At 41.4% G+C, this 22,080-nt stretch overlaps 2 non-coding genes across 2 annotated transcripts; both read left to right on the top strand.

The window, feature by feature from the left end:
- Positions 1 to 7,106: 7,106 nt before the first annotated feature.
- trnar-ucu lies at positions 7,107 to 7,195 on the top strand. The gene is given in 2 exon segments: positions 7,107 to 7,143; positions 7,160 to 7,195. It is a non-coding gene; the product is annotated as a tRNA-Arg (tRNA).
- A 4,511-nt stretch (positions 7,196 to 11,706) lies between these two features.
- On the top strand, positions 11,707 to 11,795 carry trnar-ucu. Its single transcript is given in 2 exon segments — positions 11,707 to 11,743; positions 11,760 to 11,795. It is a non-coding gene; the product is annotated as a tRNA-Arg (tRNA).
- Positions 11,796 to 22,080: the final 10,285 nt, after the last annotated feature.

Below are 22,080 nucleotides of genomic sequence, written 5' to 3'. Positions count from 1 at the left end.
TGTTTTTCACCCTCATTTTCTCTACTCACACACACACACACACACACACACCGGGGCTGAGTGCTCATCCGCAGCTCCCTAATGACTTCCATCTCTCTCTGTTCTGCACCGCGTTATTAATTAGCCCAATGAGCCTTGCCAATGGGACTCGCTCTGCAGCTTACAGCACCCTAACTCCTCTGCTCTAAACACACAAGCAAGCAAACACACACACACGCGCAAAACACACACACACACACACACACACACAGACGCATAACAGCACTGCCACGCCTCTGTGAACTGATGGGGTTGATGCAGAGTTCAGCATGGTGGCCTGTGGGCTCGCCTGTTTGTTGGCGTCGCACTACCCACCATCAGCCGTGTAAAACAGAGTGGGCAGAGTCTCAGCACCGAGAGCCAGCCTACCTGGTCCCTGCTCATTTAAACTGGGCACAGGGCTGTCGGCGAAAAAAAACTGGCAGTGGTCCAGGCTACCACGACCAGCCAGGCATTATGGTGGCACGTCAAACAACATTGGCAAGCCTCACGCCCCCTCAGACCCTCAAGCCACCCCTAAAAATGCCCCCCTCCCTTTTCCCAAAGATAAATGTGCACATACAGCCACAAACCAATTTTGGATTCAAAATCGCAAAAATTCCATGCATGCTGTATATGCGGTACCAATAGGTGTGCATATGTGTGTTTTATGCATTTTTTGTGTGTTTGTACGCATCTGTACATCCCCACAAAATTGTGCAGATGCGGAAGGGAGTGGTGTGGCGGGTTATTGACAGCGTGACCTCCCGGTGACCCTGTGGTAGCGCACGGAGAAAGGGCAGGGACTTGGAGTTAGCCGCCACTCGGCTGCTGCTGTTTGTCAGAGACATCAATACAGTGATGAATGGACGCGTCGGTTATTAAAGTAGAATTAGAGAGGGGACGGGAGGGGTGGGGGGCTGATAAATGAAAGGGTGAGAGGTGCTGCAGGAGAGGAGAGAGAGAGAGATATAGAGGGAGGGGAGGAGAGGAGAGAAAAAGAGAGGGAGAACGAGGGAAGAGAGAGAGATAGCAGAAAGGAGGGAGAGAAAAAGGGTGTGCGTGCGAGTGTGGAGGAGAGATAGAGGGAGGATGGTGGGGAAATGAAGGAGATGGACAGACAGAAAGGGAGGGAGAAACAGAGAGAGAGAGGGAGGGAGAGAGACAGAGAGAAGGAGAAGAGGAGAGGAGGATGGCACAGCATCAGCATCATCATTCTTTATTATTCTCCCGGGCTGTTTGGGGGCTTGTGTGGAGGGCAAGAGAGAGGCACGGAGAAACTGATGGAAAAAGAGAGAGTGAGGAAAAAAGAAAGAGAAAGAGTGAAAGAAAGCATCGCTGAAGGCGCACACCTATCTAATTTGCAGGGAGTAGACAGGGAGAGAAACAGAGAGACGGGGGTTTGAGAGCTCACAAACGCATACGTGCCTACAGGCTCACACACACACACACACACACTTTTCTCTCGCTCTTTTCTCATCTGTTTCTCCACTGCCTGTGCATTCAGGTAGAGTAGACCACTTATATATATTTCACTCCATTTTACCATGGGGGCATAGGATATTTTGGTTGTTCAGGAGAGGGAGTGTGTACAGTTGTCTATTAGTCAGAGGGAGTGAAACATACAGAAAATTAATTTATCTTTCACCCTCTCTCTACATATTCATATGATATGTGTGTATGGTTACTATGTACAATATACTGTACAAACTACAAGAGAATACCCATATTTTTTCCCCAAGTTAGAAATTCATTCATTTGTAGCGTTTTCTTTCCACAAATATAATCAACAAGAAGATTACAGCAAAATAATGAATTCGCTATGAGGAGTGAGTAATGTTCTCATTAAGACATGATTTAATTTAAATTACAATGTAAAAGCTTTAATTTTCTTAAGTTTTTTTTTTTTTTAATCAAAAGAATCGCAGCTATAATGGCTCTTGTTGGACTCATTTTTCCTCTCACAATTTTTCTTTATCCTTTTTTCCTGTGCACATGAAATCATCCATCATGAAGTCTTCAAAAGGCATCGGACGTTTAGCTGGGTACCCACCAGTGATAGCCAGATAGATGAGGCATGCTGCTTCAGCCAACAGGGGACCAGCAGCCTGGCCATTAGATCTGGGTCATACATGTGCACACACCGCCACATGTACAGTACTGGCATGCATGGATGTGTGTGTGTGTGTGTATGTCTGTGTGTGATTGTTCGTGCATGTGTGTGTATGCATGTGTGTGTACATGTGTGTATGTTTGTGTGTGTGTGTATGTGTGTCTGTGTTTTAGAGCTGATTTGGGTGTGCATGTACTGTAGGATAACTATGTGGAGAGAGACGAGCATGCCCCTTTCAAACACATACACACACACACACAGACACACACACACACACACACACACACACACACACACACACACACACACACACACACACACACACTCACAGTGTGTCACTTTTTGAATAGATATATTTTGGGAGGGTAAAATCCGTTTATACTAACTAGCCCATTTGTGTTTTCACCATGCCGTGACAACGGCAAATTGTGATAGATGAATTATCACTGGAGAGTGTATGCATGAGCATGTGTGCGTGTGTGTGCATGTGTGTGTGAGTGTGTACAGACAGCAAATCGCTTCAACATTGTTTATCTCATCTCTCCTCTGTGCCTTTCTCACACACACACACACACACACACACACACACACACACACACATGCACTCTCCACTGTTTTTATTAGTGGCTTATTTATCGATGTTTTAGTTAATGTCTCTGCTAATTTCAGCAGGCCTCTGTCTTCATTAGCCTTGGTGAATCATTAGCGTTTGCATCTGACTGTACAGCGAGCTGGGCTGTGAGTGCTGAGATCCCATGTTGCTCTCCACAGCGGCACGCCGCACCGCGCCGCCGCATCATCCAACATGGCTCCCAGGCTCTCCCCACTTCTCCATCATACATGGGCACAGAGCATATGCCGCCAGCTGAAGCACACACACACACGCGCACACACACACACGCGAACACATGCACATGTGTACATTTAATTTCTCCCTCTCACACAGACACACATGCTTTAGACCGATATTTATTTTTCCAGTTTCGCTGCCAACATTGGAGTGTTTGGAACAATCAGGTTCAACATCCTCACACTATCTGCTATCTTTGCATCCATCATCAATCTCCTTAGCAGTCTCCTTCCCTTGTGTTTTTATGTCATGCCAATTTAACTTTCAACTGCTTGGAGCATTAATCAGATTACTTGTTTTAAATTGTTTTTTTTTTTAATCAAGTTCACATATTTTACTAGATTTACTACATGCTAGATTAAATAAATAAGTTTATGTTACTCTATGCAGTTTAGAATAGGGATAACATACAGTTCCCTCTCCATCTATGTTTTTCCCATGTTTTCCTGTATATGACATCACACACTAAATTTTCTTTGTATACACATGTACATATTTTTCCCCCTCCTTGTTGGTTCACAGTGTAGGTATACAGTACGCATGAAGCTCAGATTTTCCATGGCTTGTCAAACCAAGAATGTACTTGCAAAGTGGTTGCCAACTGCTCTATGGAACCTTGGCTGGAACCCTGCAGTATGTCAGACGTAAGGGATAATGTATAGAACGCCGGTCATTATTGGGAAAATAAACATAACCGGTCTTGTTAGCCCTGAAGGGACATTTTCACAATAATGAGCTGGCTACTTGCCAAAACGAAACAATAAACGATGTATAGCTAGCCTAGGCTATAGCCTATTTGTTACCGTTTCATCGTGGCTTTTTGCTAACATGAACTTGAATCAAACATTCTTTAGAACACAGCTGATCAACTGTCTGCTTTCACTTTTGAATGAAGTTCCAGTCCTTGCTTTGAATGAAGTTCCAGTCCTTGCGCAGTAATATGAGAGACGTAAATTAGAAGCACAAAGCCCATTTTCCTTGACAGCGGTCTGTTATACTTAGCAACGGTCTGTTATTGAGAATTAGCAGACCTCCGAACGTTGGGAAGGCCCATTCAAGAGAATGGAGCATTCTGCAGCACTCTGAAGAGCCGTGTAATAATGCTCCATAATGTATGCTGCACTCTATGGCAATTGTCAGTCTAATTCAGGTAAGATTTGGAAACTCACATTCCTTAATGTTCTTTCTGATGGTGCTGTACCAGTTTGATTTGTTGTTTGGCATTCAATCAAGTCGTGACTGAGACCTAGAAGATTTAATGAGTTTCCTCTCCTACTGATCAATTGCTTTGATTAATCCATCAGGCACTAAAGAGCAACTAAAATCAGCAGACACTGCAAGCCTTAAGGACTGTAAATTAATGTCTTTGAGTTTGTGGGTGTGCGTCTCTTAGAGGGAACAAGCTTTTTTAGTATTTAGTATGTGATATGAGGTATGTGTAAGAGAGAGAGAGAGAGAGAGAGAGAGAGACTATGTTTGCAGATGATCTTTGTGTGTGAGTGTCTGGGAATGAGTGTCTGTGTGTGTGTGTGTGTGTGTGTGTGTGTGTGTGTGTGTGTTTGTGTGTGTGTGTGTGTGAATGAGTGTCTGTGTGTGTGTGTGTGTGTGTGTGTGTGTGTGTAAATTCAGTGTAGCCTACAGAAGGCACACTCTATGCATTGACAGAGAATAGGCCTACTGAGTGCAAATGCGGCCCTATAAAACAACATGCAGAATTATAAACCACGCCAGTGGTAGGGCTTTATTGGGTAAACATGAAAGTGACACTATCAGGAGATGGGCCGTTTATTTATGAGGCCTAGGTAAGGGCTCTGCCGGCCTGAGTTATGTGTGAACCTAGCAAAGGATGATAGTGAGGTACGCTAATGTTAACCTTTAGGCTACTTGCACAGAACAGGGGTTAAATTGTAAAACTAATTTGGCTCAAGGAATACACAGTGATGAGCAGTAGCTTACTACGTGTAGCGAAGCTACTAGCTTAACTACATTTCTCAGTAGCTTGGTGGTAGAGTAGCTATTTTCTGAAGCAGATAGCTTTTCAATAGCTTAGCTATTTTTTGACCATACTGTAGTGCAGTCGCTTTTACAGAAGCTACATTTTCCAGAGCATTTGTGGAGCTCACAGTAGAGCTTCCTTCTGGCCGCCCATACATGCAAGTTCAGTTCTATTCAATGGATCTGACAACACAACGTGTTTGTCTAAATCTGAGAAGAGATGGGCATTGGTCCTTTATTGCACTACATTGTCTAGGAAACATTTAAATGTATACTCTATTTGGTGTAAACTTGTAAGACAAACTCATTTTTCATGGCAGAGCTGAAGCAACAAAATTGTGCTTTCAAAGATGTTGGTGGTAGAATCTGGTTTCTAATGCGTCGTTATAAAATAGGCTGTCAAAATTTGTTGTATTAATTTGAACTTGCACATGGTAAAGATAAACTGACTGGGTAGCCTAATTGTACTTTTAATTGTAGCACCAACATTTCCACCAAGTGGAATGAAACTGGGATAATCAAGAGAAGGTGAAGCTTTTAAATCCACCCAACAATGAAGATGCAAACATGCACACACAGTTACATAGTGTATTCCTTTGCTATGCTTTAAATACTGTTGTTTGTTTAAATACTGTTTGAGTTAGCTTGCAGTTTATCCTGCAAACTTAAGAAATGCCCAAATTGAGAATGCCCATGGGCCATAGGTTATCTATGCACACTAGTCTCAGTACCTGCATTTTGCTCTGATGTGGAGCCTTTTTCCCCCAAATTGATTTAGGAGCTATGAGAGTAACAATCAAGGGTTATTGTTTTTGAGCTGAACATGTTATAGCCTACATGTGTAAATAAAGGCAATTAAGTTACTGTTTGACTGAGTTATATTAGCTAGGCCATTCAAATAGCAAGCTGTCTTGGCATGAAGCTGGTTCACTTTTTTGTTATGTTCATTTTTTTGTAAATTACAAAGTAGCTTCTGATGTAGGCCTAAACTACTTATGCGAAATGTATGTAGCCTAACTTATCTAGCTATATTGTCTAGGAAGCTTTTTTGTAGTTAAGGTTCATTTAATAGGTAACTTAGCTCACTACATTTTCTAAGTAGCTTGCCCATCACTGGGAATGCACATGAAGGCCTACTGATGGTTTAACATTTTAATCTCGGCAACGTAAATAAGTTTTTGAATAGGCCTAACATTTATTTGACACCGACTCAACAATTCTAACCACGTTAGAATCAGATCGTAGCTAATCAGATACTAGCGTAGGCCTCCTACACAAAATGTGTAAATTAATGCGCAGCCTAACCCAGATCAGAACAGGGCAACGTCAATTACCCAAGCATCCCAGTCCACTTGACTATCTGCAGCGAGAGGAAACTTTCGGCAAACGAGCGACGGGATAAGATAGTTTACACAATGTATTCAACATCAGTAAATTATCTTTACCCTATTATATTGCGTTTACCAACTTGTGAAATCATCAGGTAAGTAGACCAAATTTCTTTTTTCTTTCACCGGGAGCTGGGCTGGATACCTTGGGCGCTCCCTAAGGGCGCTCATGCTAGAAGATGTTAGGCTACGGTGAATGTAAAACAGGCTTAACTGAACGAGGGTAACCTAAAAGCCCTAGGCCTTTTCTAAAAGGCAACTATCAGCAATGAGAATATAATTTAAAGCGTAGGCCTAGCCTAACTCTCGCCAAAATGCAACATAGGGTTTTTTGTGAATGTAGCCTAGGCCTACCCGAGTCAAACTTTCGTTAGGACGGAAGCACCCCTTATAAGATATGGCCTTTTGGGGCACTATGATCGCATCAAAATCGCTATTTTTAAAACACTAACAGGCTCGACACATGAAACTTTGCTCAAAGTATCACCAGGGTCTCTACACATGAACTCGAGCATTGAGAACATTGTTTGTGTAGCCTACACAGAATTTACTAAAAAGAGAGGTTTTGGCATGATGATGACGGCGAGGGGAAAAACCCAGCTGCTAAAATGAGTTGTTCGAAACCTTCAAAATGAGTCAGATTGAACAACCTTTGTGAGTTGACATAACTTGTTTTGATGGGATTTTACTTTGATGGGTTTTTTACTTTTTAAAATTGACGTCATGTAAGCGACGCACAGGCGGCTCTGTGGCGCAATGGATAGCGCATTGGACTTCTATGAAATTACAGGAGTGATTCAAAGGTTGTGGGTTCGAGTCCCACCAGAGTCGTGGTTTTGGCTTGGCAGTAATAGGATTAGATGGCCAAGGTCACTATCAAATCAAAGTGAAGTGGAGTGATGTGGCAATGACTGCCTTCATTGCAGCGGAGGTTTGGTCACTTTCTCCCAATATATGGATGCCAAGGTATCTTGTTTGTAACAAAAGTTTACAAGTGAAGCTTGCTCACAAGTAAGTTGTACTTAGTTATATTTCTCTTATTATAACTAGATTGTACTTAGTTTTGTATGTGGTGTCAGATTTGTGATTTGCTCAGTTTTAAATAGGTTACCATACATCCATTTAAATTTTACTGTCTCCTGCCTACAAAATGCCTCTTTGTGCTGATCAGAATTTCAATGCAAAATGGATATGAAAGAGTACCACCTACTACAGCCATTTCAGTCATGTTGAAATGTAGATAACGGCTAACACCATCATTGTAATAATAAGACCTTCATCATTATCCTAACAAATAGACAAACTCAGTGGCCACATGATCATCAAATGACCTATTATACAGGTGGATGTAGATGGCACCTCCTGTCTTTGTAGCAAACTTGCTTTCCATGAAGACAAAAGGGTCTTAAGTGGTATATCCTGGTCTAGGATAAAGAACTGTGGTTACGCTGTAATTTGACTGGCCGGATGTTTTTGCTTAAAAACTTTTAAACTGTTAAGCTTAAACACGATTTACTGGTGTCCAATGAACCTTTGCAGGCAGTTCCGAACTGGAGGGAAATGTCCCTGAAGTGAAAGAAGAGAAAATGGTACTGTTATCAGACATGCTCATTACTACTTTATTTCCTTTGACAAAAAACCTATATGAATTTCTCTGTGAGCGATTTCTCCACTGTAAAGTAGAGGCAAAGTTGGAGAGGTCACAGTAAGAGCACTGTCTGTACTAATACCACTGCAAGTATCAGTAAAGATGGCTGAGACTTCAAGCTTTAAGAGTTGATTTAAAAAGAACAGTGTAGTTTAGGACGTGTAGAATTCTGTTATATGTATATCCACTAACACCTGTTGTTTGTAATGCATATTCACAACACAAGCTCACTGACACCTTGCACTGATGTACCTGTGTACAAGCCTTAGGAACATGCTCAGAAAACATCACACCTTTGCTTCTCCTACCTAACATGGAGGCAAGTCGATGTTTCTGAGATCTCAACTGGGTCAACAAACAAAAACCAATTAAGTGGGGCAGCCTCCTTCAGGGAGTATGTAATTAGAGACCAGTGTGGACAGCTCTGTTCTAAATAGGCACTAAAAGCCTCATCCATCATCCCCACGGCAACCATGTGGGCTCTCGGATCACGTGACTGGCACATGATGCTCCAGATGAGGCGACCTGGAGGATGAGGCGGTATAGGCCGGCCTCTCTGGTAAATGGCGGCATGCGATTGGTTGCAGGAAGCCATTGTTTCGCGAGTCGGAGCAGAGGTCAGACAGTCAGTGAGAATGACCTCTCTGCGACCTTGTGTTCCCTTTGTATGTTTGAGACGGTTATGCATGCATTTGGTTATTCTATATACTGCTTCTGCTGCTGTCATTTGAGCTTTTTAGAAATATGATCATTAACGTTGCTAGACAATGTCAGTGGTTCGTTACAGTAAATGCTGGAAATTAGGAGGAGACAAGGTTAAAAGTTGATCTCGTATAAATGTTTCTTAGGAACTTGTAGGATTTCTATGTGAAGGGGTGTTGAATTGATTTTAAAATGCAAGAGCAAGCAAGTGGGCCTCTTGAAAAAAACTGTTCAGAGTTCACGCATTGGGTGTCCTTTGACGACCATGGGTCATTTAGAGGTGGCAGGACAAAGCACAAAGATGCACAGCAGCATCCTTGAACTGTGTCACCACATAGCCATCCCACCCCCAACCTTCTCCCCAAAATCCCCCATTCCTGTCCGACTACCCCCTCCTTGTCTTTCAGATAGGCCCCTCACCACCTCGTCCATATGGTTGGGAAACTGTTACTATGGCAATCATGTCAAGGGCAGTGCCAGGCAGGGAATTTGGGGTGACTTTCACTCTGATGGTGCTGCCACATTGAGGAGGGTGGGGGGCTCAGATTTTGAGGTGGGTGATGCATGCACAAGGTTGTGGTGGTGGGGGTGGGTGGGGGGTGGCACACAACCACCACCACCATCCCACAAACACCACCAGATTTATTTTAATAAATGTACAAAAAAAACAATATACTATAAAAACTCATTGCTCAGGCTTTTATTTGCTTCAATCATCAAATCCAACCTGCTTCTATTTTGGACAGGTGTCTATGGGCCAGGCCTTAAATTCCTTTAACAATAAAACATTGGCTCAGCAAAGAAGGGAAATACTATCAAATTGATTACAGTATAAACAATTGAGGAATAGACACATATTCAGACTTAACCACCACCAAGGGTAGGGAGTCACCACTATTTTTTGCCTTTCTACCATACTGTGCAATTTGACCATGGCCTACTTTGATGCTCATGGTTTCTGTAAAGTGAACTGAAATATATTTAATTTTGGAGAATCTAATAATGTATATAGTCCATATTCACAAAAATGTAAACATTTAGGAACTCTGCGCGCCTTCCATGGGCCGTCTATGCTGGCTTGTGTGTGTGATCTAAGCAATATAGAGCTATAGCTCAAGCAGACAATTTGGTTTTATCCAAAAAAAAAAATTGAGACCTGCCTTTATGTGTCCAAACCTGTAGCCACACCAGACCATTAAAAAGGACCAATGTCTAATTGAGACTAGGCTTCTAATTGAGTTTTTAACAGTAATCACATCTTTAGACTGTGTTTAACCCAATCATATGTTATGAAAGTGTTTGATGTATTTTTCCATCCACGGTTTATCAGTATGTGTGCTGTAATCAATTAGTAATCAGACTTGTTTTACATGCTAGTCTTGCAAAATGACAAAATTGATTTGCTGATATGAACTCAAAAAAGCATCCAACCCAGTATTACCAGATACTGTTTGGCAACCGGTGTATATTACAAAAGTACAAGCACTGATAAAGAAAGCTTTCCACTTCCTGAACATTTTATGTTTGCACTTAGGTTTTATACATGCACATTTGCTATATGCAGGAAAGAAATATGTTATCCCTTCCCTGTAAACTGATGCTGTGAGCATAGCTATGCTGCAGCTGAGCCATCAGCATATCTTGAGGGACATTGCAAGTGGATATAATAGCCTGCAATCTTCCACTAATGGCTTCAAAGGTCAGATGTCTCCCCTCTGACACTCTTTTCATATAAAAGACAGGTGTTTTTCCCCACTATCTGCCAAGAAGAAATAAATCATATTTATAATGATGGCATACAGTTCAGTCACACTCGTAAACACTCGTAAACAATTTATTCATAAGGGGCTTGCTCAGTTGTGTGCTGTTTGTTTGTCATATGGCAATACATAATTTGTTGTTGAAATTTGCAGGGTAGGATCAGATGAAATGCAGGATAGTTCAATCAGATGACAATGAAAAATATACAAATTCTAGTAAAGCAAGTTTGGACAAGCAGAGGTTCTGTACACATTTTGCAAAAATCAGCAGCCAAATTGGTGCTCATATGCTGGTTTGAATGTCAGTTATTTTCATTGATGAACAGTTATTCATCTGGCTTTCTCCTGAAATAAGTATCTCATTGCTATTTAAAGAATAGTATTTATCTAATATTATGGGAAATTGTTTCAAAGAAAATGGATCTAAAAAAAAAATTTACGTTATTTTTTTAAAAGTTCAGTCAGTTTAATTTGGTAACAAAATGCCTTGCTGAGTAACTTCATAACTTCAGTAGCCTACATTCAATGTTAGCCATGACTTTGACCTTATGGATTTAGCTTCATGCTTTGGTGATCACATGTTATGTAGACATGTATTGGGCTTTTACACTTAAACCTTAGGGGCGCGTTTCCCAAAACGAGAGTTAGGAACTTTCTTTGTTGCAATGCAATTTCCCATTGCCAACCAACTAAGTTGTTAACAAGTTGGGAAACGCACCTCAGTTTGTGTGAAAAGCGGGGAATTAAATGGACATTTATGCATTTCCTTCAAAATGAAATGGATAATATTTGTTCATATGATGGGCTACCTCGTTATATAACAACTAAACCTGCAAGTCTCTTGTTCCATTTTGTAGTTTTTCAGTAGACCTAGTAGCCTATATCTTCTCCACATCTTTCCCCCTTCTGTTCTAGACATAAAATTCACGTCTTTTTGGAATGCTCAGATAGCTATTCTTTCTGCCTGATGTGAGCCTGTGTAGATGTGTTATAAAGTAGCCTACCCGTTATATAAAAGAGGGATTGCTGCCTGAAACACATATGCTCTGTGTGCAATTTGTTGTCTGTCTGACATTGAAAATGCTGTTTAACTTCTTAATAAGTGTGTTGTTATATGTATTCTCTGTAGGGTCTGTGAATGGAGAATTATTTTGCACTGAGAACTTCAGCGTAAACTTTCTTCACTTTAGGAAGACCAATACTCTCGGGGGGGGGGGGACGAGGTTGTGGCCGGCTCCGTGGCGCAATGGATAGCGCATTGGACTTCTATGAAATTACAGTAGTGATTCAAAGGTTGTGGGTTCGAGTCCCACCGGAGTCGCTTTTGAATTTAAAACTGAAAAAAGTTCATGAAACGTGTACCATCAAGAAGATGGAAAAGAAAAGTTTCGTGACATGCAAGGGCGCTGATGACGTGTCCGGTGGATTCCATATACACGGGGTTTTCACTGTAAAGAGTCGTAATGCTTGAGGTTTAAATACAAACAATACTTAACACAGTTACAATTCACGTTGTGAGACGTAATTCCGAGTCCAGCTACAACAGACAAATCAATTACACACACTCATGATTTGCTTTAGATGTTTGTTTGGATCATAGAAAAGCCCATGTTGAACTGATACACAAACGTAAAGTTTCTAACTTCACGGCATTAAACTTATATGTGGACGATGAAAAGTAGGCTACTTAAAGTTTATTTAGAGCTGGTGGACTGGCACTCTTGGTTTATTACAGGATTAGGCTATAAGTACACGCCAGTCGACTCCATAGAAGGTTAGTGCGATGTTGCCTGTACTCCTTGCTACTTGCCTGTAGGCTACGTGCTCGCTCCAGTCTCTTTACCTCACTGCGTGACGTGACCGCGCACGGGCTTTTATTTTGGTCTGTGAGAAGGACCTCTGCAAACTGCTGTCGACCACTCTTTGCCATGATGATGATTTAATGACCAAATATGTCAAATACAACCCCGTTTATGTGGATTAAAATGAGTCTGAGACATTGCACAAAACATAACATTTACAGAACACCTGTCAGTCAACAAATACGTATTTGTTCTGCACCCATACCATTAGTTGCCATATTATTTATTATTATTGAGCAAGCAGCTGCCCAAGTAACCGTGAAATATCACAACTTTCTTCGAGAACATATTATCCAAAGTTATATACTGGAATAGAACACAGACAGAAAGATAGCACAGAGGTCGCAGAGAGAGAGAACAAAAAAGTGATATAACCTAAAGAGAAAATGTCTCCAAATAACGTTGAAGGCTACATCATGGGAATTGTCGTAGAGAATCCAGTTGTCTTGTAAAAAAAAATAAGCTAGGCCTACTTGTGTTTTTTTATTTTAAATGAGGGTAGCTGAGTAGCCTACTTACAAACGCAGGCTATTACCCATCTGAAATAATAGAAATATGTCTGTAAAGGCCTATGGATTTTTATCTAATTGATTAGCTAAGGGTGTTCACTTTTTCATTATCGTAAGGATAGGGAGCATGGGCAATTACAAGCTCTTTTATACACCACGTTAGGTAATCAGCACAAACTCACATTATGGACGTGGTATTTTGTTAAATTAAATTATAGACCCATTACCTGATTATATATTTGAACGATGTTTGTTATCCCATGAAGGTGGCAGCTACAGTCACTATGCCTCCATAATAGTGCAATGAACAGAAACGGCTGCTTGAACCTTATGGCTGAATGAAGAGTGGTGGTGGTCGTGCGCGCGTGTGTGTGTAAGGGGTGGGAGGGGGGGGGCGCAATAACTTTGTCAAGGGCCTTTGTGTACAAAACCTATTGAGCTGCATTTTGTTTGTTCCACCCGATCTACGGGTACATGGACTGAAAATAGTGGAACCACCTAGGCCTATACGCAAAACGCTGCTAAAAATGAATCGAAGTTCTTCGTTCACCCCACCACTAATTAATTTTAAACTAACATGAAGGAATAATATTTATGCTTTTATTAGGCAATATTAACGTTTTCTTTGTTGGGAGCACGCGACCCATTCACAAATGTGCGGTGTACCACACTGACCCTTTGTGCGTCGCATGGTGATCTAAACTCGAGGGACGTACTGGCCTGCGGTATTTGTCATGTTAGCATGCAATATTTCAACTCGCAGCGGGGTGAAGACTTACAGCATCAGCTTGTGTTCGATTCAGCTGACAAAGGCAGCATGGACGGCATTGTAGTTAGCAGCAGCTCTAACCACTTAAGATCTCTGTAGTTGGTGGTTAGACACGAAACTTACATTTCTGCTAGTTTCTGAATTAGTGTAGATGGAGAACAATCTGGATGGCATGACTTTAAATGCGCTATGATATTAAAATGCGCCTATTTACGTGAAAACCTAAGACACAAGGGAGTCGTTCGCTCGAAGATGATTGAATTAAAATGACTGATATTCACAAGTTTATTGAGTGTCCTCCTTAAGCGATAAATAAAAAGTGCATAGATGCGATCAATGGTCCTAATGTCGCAGGGTTGTCACAATTCTTCTTCCTCTGGCTTACATCGATTGTGTTGAAGCCGAACCAAGGATGCTTCTGTAAATAGCGAACCGGACTGTTATACAAAAAGATTTACAATGGCCAGGAGCAGTCAATGGTTACGAACATGATACATACATGATTAAGAACATAATGCACATTGTTAAAAATAGTAATAATGACGATGATAATAGTAATAATAATAAAAATAATAATAACAATAATAATAATAATAATGGTTTATTAATAAGAGTATTGTTTAATGATGATAATATTTTCATGGTGATTGAAAGATGTAGCAAAGTTGGCCCAGCATAGCAAAGATAGCTTATCAAAACTGTAGGCTACTCACTTTGTCATAACGTCAGTGATTCTATAGGCTAAAGTAGGCTATTCTGGCATATTGATGAAGGCAACGTAGGTGTCGATACAACAGTAAACTGTAGCCTATATTCACTTGCTCTCCTGGCTGGTGAAAGTAACCATGAGCAGTGGAACTCCAAAATTGTACGCAAATGAATGCCGAGCCAGTGCTCAAGTATGACCCGGTCAGTATTGTCTCGAGGCGAGTCAGGGGTCGAAAGGTTAAAGTTGAACTCGAGAGCACGCAGATACTCACGACACTGCACTGGACGTCCTGGCACTTTCAACGAGAAAACTTCCACTTGCGCGACTTACTCCGATATCATGAGATTATTCTTAAGATTGTATACTACTTCTAGATGAGATTTTTAGTCAAGGTAGAACAATATTTATAGCATAGGCTACTTTAACAGAAAATTCTGACATTCTAGAGATTTTCGGAAAAATTAGGTGTGCTTATGATCAGATCAAATTGATAACCTCCAGTAAAATAGTTAAACAATTATTTTTTGTGTTTTGGCGATCTAAAATGATTTTGACTTGTCCCAATATGAGTTGTTCACAGGCGGACGTTTGGCCACTTGTCAGGACAACCTCAAACAGTCTGGTGCAACACTAGGCTTCAATAACATTTAATGACGCACCGAGGCATCTAGTGTCTCCTAAATACAACGATAGCTTATGTCAGTGTTTTGACTAAAGTGTAGCCTACTGGGGTGGGACAATTTTCAGTAAAGTCGTGCTGAGCATAAAATCAAATGCGTTTGCACATGCAGAACGTAGCAATCAAAGCACATTTAAAATGTGATTGTTGGAACATAAATGCCCCTTAATTCTAATGTCTTGAAAACTAACCCCCTTTTATTAACAGTTGCAAAGGCTACCAAGTCCCAAGAATCCAGGGAATAAAGAAACCTCTCTGCTCACATCAGCATAAACAGCATAATGATATTTAGCCTACTGTCGCTGGTAAAGAACTATTACAGCACTGCATTAACATCTGTTTTTCACCAGATCCCAGTGGTTTGAAGGCAGACACCGCACTCTTATCATCTGAACCCTTCAAGGGGTATAAATTATTAGGGCCTGATGATTTACCGTGTAGTGCCTTAAAAGAGTGCCACCGACCTCGAAAATATTTTTGCACACGACAGGCAACACATAGGGCCCTGTTACCTTACAACAATGTGCATTTTCTGGATATTATAACATAGGCCTACCATGTCAAATGCTCAAAAAAAAAAATATCTGAAAATGACTAAACTGAAATGTTGGCTTTAACATAATAGGCCTACTGACGAATCTGAGGGACCGGGTCCATTTCATTATTTCTAACTGAGCTGTTTCACTACACTAGAAGTGCCACATGTATATACTTATTCACTTTTTAGAATTCACTATTGCACCAAGAAGATCACTCGCTCTTTGAAATCAGATGTTTGCATCAAGTGCGAGTGGCTGTAAAGGACACATATTTAGCCTGCATTAACTAATATGTTGTCTTTTCTTGGTGGGCACAGAAGTAGTCTTTTAAAAATAATTAAACCGTAGTTAAAATAAATTAATATTTTAGGGGAGTTCATGCATTCTTTTAGCCTAGATTAGGTGACTTGGTTATGTTCGATGTCATAGAATATTGCCTGAGAATGTAAGTCCATTGTTATCAATTACGTTTTATTTATGATGGTGGATGAAATGCATTGTTGAATTTCACAGAATTCTATACCTTTAGCGTTCGGAAATGAGGACTTGTCTTCACATGGTGCGGAATATCGGGCAGCATTTGTGATTCACCTGTCCTCCAAATCAGTTTTGAGAGCGCAAAGGGACCCAGAGGAGCAGTAGAAGCCAAACTTTGATGAAGAGGTGAAGGTGGGGTAAGGAGCAGGGGAAGAAATGATCGCCCCTCACATCTCTCAGAAGGCTGAAGGTAGGCCTGATCCTGAGCTCTGATTAATGACTGGGACTGATGCCGTCCTGAGAGTTCGTCTCTCTTCTCCTCTTTCACCCTCTTATGTTTCTTATACTATTTCACAATTTCTAAACGCTGCTCTCTGTTGTGTCCCGTCTTGTTGTTGCTCTTGTTGAAATACTTCGAAATAAAATATAAAATACACGTTGTAGAAGATGGATAGGCTAATGTGTCAGTTCAGTCGGCCCGACGCTCTGTTTTAAAAGCATATTGCGTCCCAAATAGGCCTAGCGTTTTATTAGTTTATTCCTCCCCTCAAACCCATCCCAAAATGCTGGACATTTATCACACACTGGTCTATTTTTAAGCTGTTGCCGCTCTGATGCAACAGTAAAGCCAATCCTTAATAGCGCTCCTGAATGATTCCCTTTTCGGAAATAACCGTGAGGGACATGAATTCGGTGGCCCTGTTTCCCAACATTTGCCTAGTGAGTCGTTCCCGTAAAACTTCTCACCCCAATGTCAAATAATTTACCTGTACAACGACGAATCATGTGCAGTGCTTGCAACAACCTGTTTTTCAGACTGTTTAGCCTAATTGTAGCCTATAGTCATAACATAACGACACACTGATCCACGAACGAGGGGTACTGACGCCACATACAATTTTAGACCTGTAAATTACAGTTAAACATAATTTTTTGGATAAGCCTTGAAGTCTGATCAAATGTAACGGAGGTGTCCCGTTTAAGTGATGTTTGTCTGCACAATATTATGTTTACAGCTCGTATAATGGGTGAAACTGTCCCAGGGATTGTAATTGATATCGGAAATTGAATCCTTAACATCCGGAACCTCTCACCTCAACTCCACCACAGATGAACTCATCAAACAAGTTTTCAAGTTTTTCAAATCAGTTACTTCTCCGCAAAGACGGTCGTAATATTTAGAGATTTAGAGGGACCACTTCAAGGAAACTGAACGTTTTTCAAAAAGTTAGGATGGCATTTAGAAACTTGATGCTTGATATTGCAATGAGTATGAATGATGGAGTCTGACTCCTGCGAACAGGAGATGCACTGCACCGCATCCTTCATTACCACGAACTGAAACGGTCTTTCGACTGTGTAGGCTATATGGAGTACATGCAGGCTATACAGGCGTTCTAAAACGTTTGATCTTGACGTTAGGCTACGTCGCATTTAAAATTTGAACAAAGTTGTTCTCTCAGAAATAATGGACAATCCCTGTCCCAACGAAGTGTAATTAGTTAATCTAAATTTAACCGCATAAACAGATGGAATGTTACAAACCTCTTTCTCGCTTGCCTTGTTTGAACTCTAAACATCTTATGAATAATAACATCGCTATTCAAATATGCCAAATTAATCGGTGGTGACAAACTTCCTCAGTTAAATTTAATTGTTTTAAAAAAACGTATTTGCATACTTAATCCTTATGTTGTGGTGGAATACAAGGAAAATGATAGGCTAAGATTTAATCAATTTAAAATATCTTATCTGCTTTTCAAAACATGTGTAGGCTACAGCCTACTGTAATGGTGAAGAAACTCAAATACTGAAGAAACTCAAATACAATGTAGATTTTGTATTTCACTGAACTGGTGAAATAAAAGCAATCCTCAGCAAACAGTGCAGTTCATTGCCAATATCTGTTTCTCTGGCACCCAAGTTTTTTGAAAACTTTGGAAGCACCCTCTTGTAACTACACATCCAAAAAATCTCTACAGATAACATTGTTTAATATTGAATCAATAGAATATGTTTTACATGTATTTGCTCAGATAAGTATATTTCAATCAAAATACTTACCGTATTGCACTTGTCTGAACTGTGTTCTCCTCTGATGGCAGAAGATTCTGTGTTAGTAATGATGTGGAAGTGTTGGCTGGAAGAAGAGGGAACAGGGTGCCATTTTAGCATAGTCATTTGGGGCCCTCTGTCCACCCCCGACTCTCTCTCTCTCTAACACACACACACACGCGCATGTACACAATCACACAAAACAGATACCAGTGTCAGTGTTGATTGACCCCTGCATGACACCCAGAAAGTGAGATCACAACAATCATTGAGTTCAAAGGTCATGACCGTTGTCACTTATAGCAGTTTGGGGACAAAAATATCAATAGTTATTTTAATTATTTCTTGTTTTTATTACCTGCTTCCACTCAGAGTTAGGTGGTGAAATTTCAGGTGAAAGTAGTGTCACTTAAAGCAAAAAAGCAAAAAGTAGGCTAAACAAAACAAAAAAAAAATCTGTTATGTCTCTCTTCATTTGGTAACGCATAATATATGTTCCATAAATACCCATGTGAGCAATACGGAAAGGCTAGGTCAGGTCATTTATGAATATTCATCTAAATATTCTGAGAATTAACTTTTCCATAGCATTTATGAGAGCTGCTTGTAAGTTCGATATGTGACTGATTGTTTTGTCTTTTGTCAGAGTTTCAGTACACGGCTGCATAGAAAGTAACTGACACAGGTCCAATATCCAATTGTACATTGATGCCTGTGATGGATGATCATATTTTGTGCAATTCTGAGATATGTTTCCCCAAGGATTGCGAGCCAGAGCAACTACAGAGTTCAGTTCAATTTTTCAAAAGAAGGTGGGTACAATTGATCTGGTAACCACCATGGTATTGCTTTGCCTCTGCCCCCTCTGACCAAAACCATCAGTTTACTAGCGCATTGTTAGTGGTCATTTGTTCTGTCGTCGTACAGTACATTCATTGTTATATTCTTACAAATTGCTCTTAACGAGGTGGAAGCCTTACTACTCGAAATTCAGGCTAGGCAAGTTCAGCAGTTGTGTTTGCGACTAAAAGAGCAGCATTTAGGAAATTCTTCCTTCACTTAAGCCTTAAAATAATGACTATGAAAATAGTACTTGTAATCATGCTCAAATTTGTAAATAGTATTTGTGAATATACAGTCATATTATTGTTAGTGTCGTTATGGTTGCATTTATTGGCCTCATCACCACAACTGTCATCATCATCTTCATCTCCTATCATCATTGGCACCATCATCTGATGTGGTCTGTTTGTATTTCTAGTCTTGAGGCTATTTAGAAGAAAGATTTGATGTACATTTCTAAATGATCTGCGATACTTACCATACCATCGGTCTAAAGATCAGGCAGACACCGAACGCGCACACACAAACAGCCACGATACACACACCCACCCCACCACACACACACACACACACACAGAGATACACTTTCAGGGACACACACACACACACACACACACGTCCACGGTCCCAGCTGGGAGTGGTAATGGGACTCTACAGGCTGCGATCAATGGCTCACTCTTCACATTTGCATAATAAGCATATCCGTCTGCGTGACAGCTTCTCGGGGTCGTTCAGGGTTCAGCTGCCTCCCCGCATCTCCCCGCGCCCACTGCTGCACAGATAAATCTCCTTGCGACGCGCCTCTGTTTACGCGCCGAATATTAATTCACTCGCTGCCACCGCCGCCGCCATCGATGCCTGGGTCCGATGGTTTGCCTGAGCACACGAGCGTGCACACACTCACTCACTCACTCACACACACACTCGTACACAAACATGCATGTATGTGCGGATACAGATACAGACACACACACACACACACACACACACACACACACACACACACACACACACACACACACACACATAGGCTACTGACAGACAGACACACAGACAAACATAGGGTTATGTGTGTGCATATATACAGTACATGCTCAGAGACAGTAGTGCACAGACATTTGTATTCACACAAATTGATATGTATCTATGCACACAAACTCAAGCACAAACCCATGCATATGCCCAGGTACAGAGAGTCATGATATTGAATTTGCAATCACTTACATCAGGACTGCAAGGGGAATTTGGGGGATTGCAGTCTGACAAAAATGTGTCCTCTCTTGTCCTTCCCTATTCAGTGTGATTACCCTACTGCTGCATCACCCTCCGCAGTATGTCCTGTGTGTGTGTGTGTGTGTATGCATATGAGTGTATTTCTGTTTGTGAGAGAGGGAGAAAAATACTCTGTGTGTGTGGGCAGTGTGCATGTGTGTGTTTTTCAGTGCAGTAATTGATTTATCATGAAATATGCATCCGAATCCAACCGTACACTGAAATGAAGATTACTTTTAATGAGTATTATTGATGTGACTGGTGCCTTCATTTCCGATTTCCTAGTCTTATGTCTGATATACGTCAGGTGTTTCCTCCATTTAATTTGATGATTAATGCACCTTTCGGTTAGAGAAACATCTAAAAAAATGTGTGTACCATATGTACCTTTTTCTCAGTTTATATGCTTTCTCATCCCCTTGTCAGTATGAGCTGAAACTCTTAGATCTTTGAAGGACTTTATATTAGTCACAGTAATACATCAGTAATATGCTTACTTCTGGGGATGCTTTTGTCTGGATGCCAACAGACTGAAGGACTGTTTTCTTTGACAGACAGCTCCTAAAATATTAGACCTCTCACCTGTGTGTTTTGTCAACATGTTTTCTGTCTAAAAGTAGCCTTGAGTTCAGGTTTCACTTTCAAGGACCTTTCGGAGGATCAACAAGGGTCAGGTGTCACCAGGGGGAAACCATAACCTGCCCCACGGCAGCCCTTGCTCTCGTTTGCATAATGACAGCAGCCTAACTCATCTGACTGCGTGTGTGAGTATGTCTGTACATATATGTGTGTGTGTGTGTGCAGCAGAGTCTTTTTAATGCACCATGAAGCTCTAGGACACTAGGTTGAGCATCCTGAGCCCCCCACCCTACTCATGATGTGAAGGGGGTTCAGGGCCGGGTCTTGGTAAGTGCCGCCCGGCGAAGGTGGCCTTTTCTTCGGGCGCGTCAACATCCTCACCTCCCCCCGGCACAACCCTGGGGAGACTGTCGGTCGGCCCACGCTGATGGAGGCACGACTCGGGCGTGACCCCGGGATGTTGTCAGGTGTCATTATTTCCCCATCCCTTGGCCCGGGGAGCACTGGATGGGGGAGGGGGGGCAGGGGGGGGGGGGGGTGGAGGACGCGTTGGTGGTGATGGATGACAGTCAGCGCTGTGGAAGAAAAGGGTGTTGTACGCGGCGACATGGAGGCAGCAGATGCTGCTGCAGCCGCTGCCCATCGTGGGGAAAAGGTGGCAGGTCGGAGATGCTGTCTGAGCGCGTGCATCCCAACCCCTCAGCACTGTAGGATGCACTTGAGGAGGAGGCGTTTGGTGCTTGATGAAAGATGGAGAAGAGAAAGGCTTGTGTTGTGCAAGGACTGGAGGCTACAGATGCTGCTTTGTCTTCTGGTAGTGAGAGCGAGTGGTGGTTGGTGAAGTGTGTGTGTGTGTGTGTGTGTGTGTGTGTGTGTCTAGGCATAGAAAGATGAAGATAGAAGGAGGAAAACAAACATGTGCTCTTGTAGTAGTTATAAGTGATGGCAGTAGTGATGTGAATTGTGGAAGTCTTTTTCGTTGCCTGATTTTTCTATTGTCACCCTGAGCACTGTAAGTCCACAGTCTTTCAAAGAGTGACTTTGAAAACACAGTATTGTTGACTGAACATGAATTGACTAATCAGCCCATATTCCAACTGATTTTGTAATTCAAATGGCATGCAAGGATCAATTAATAATGTTAAAGTATAATAATTTTAAACACTCGATGGGCCCTGATTTAATGGGTAAATGTATATCTAAAGTCTAAAGTTTATCTAAAGCTAATTTAATAACAAGACAATACCGATTTTGCTCTAAATCAAGGGACATTTTATATCATGAGCAAGAGTGACTTTGAGTGCACTTTTCCC

Source organism: Alosa alosa, chromosome 10 (genome assembly GCF_017589495.1).
Source record: "Alosa alosa isolate M-15738 ecotype Scorff River chromosome 10, AALO_Geno_1.1, whole genome shotgun sequence".
Classification (NCBI taxonomy): Eukaryota; Metazoa; Chordata; class Actinopteri; order Clupeiformes; family Clupeidae; genus Alosa; species Alosa alosa.
The sequence above is the reverse complement of the archived record's forward strand: the minus strand, read 5'-3'. Positions and strand labels throughout refer to the sequence as shown.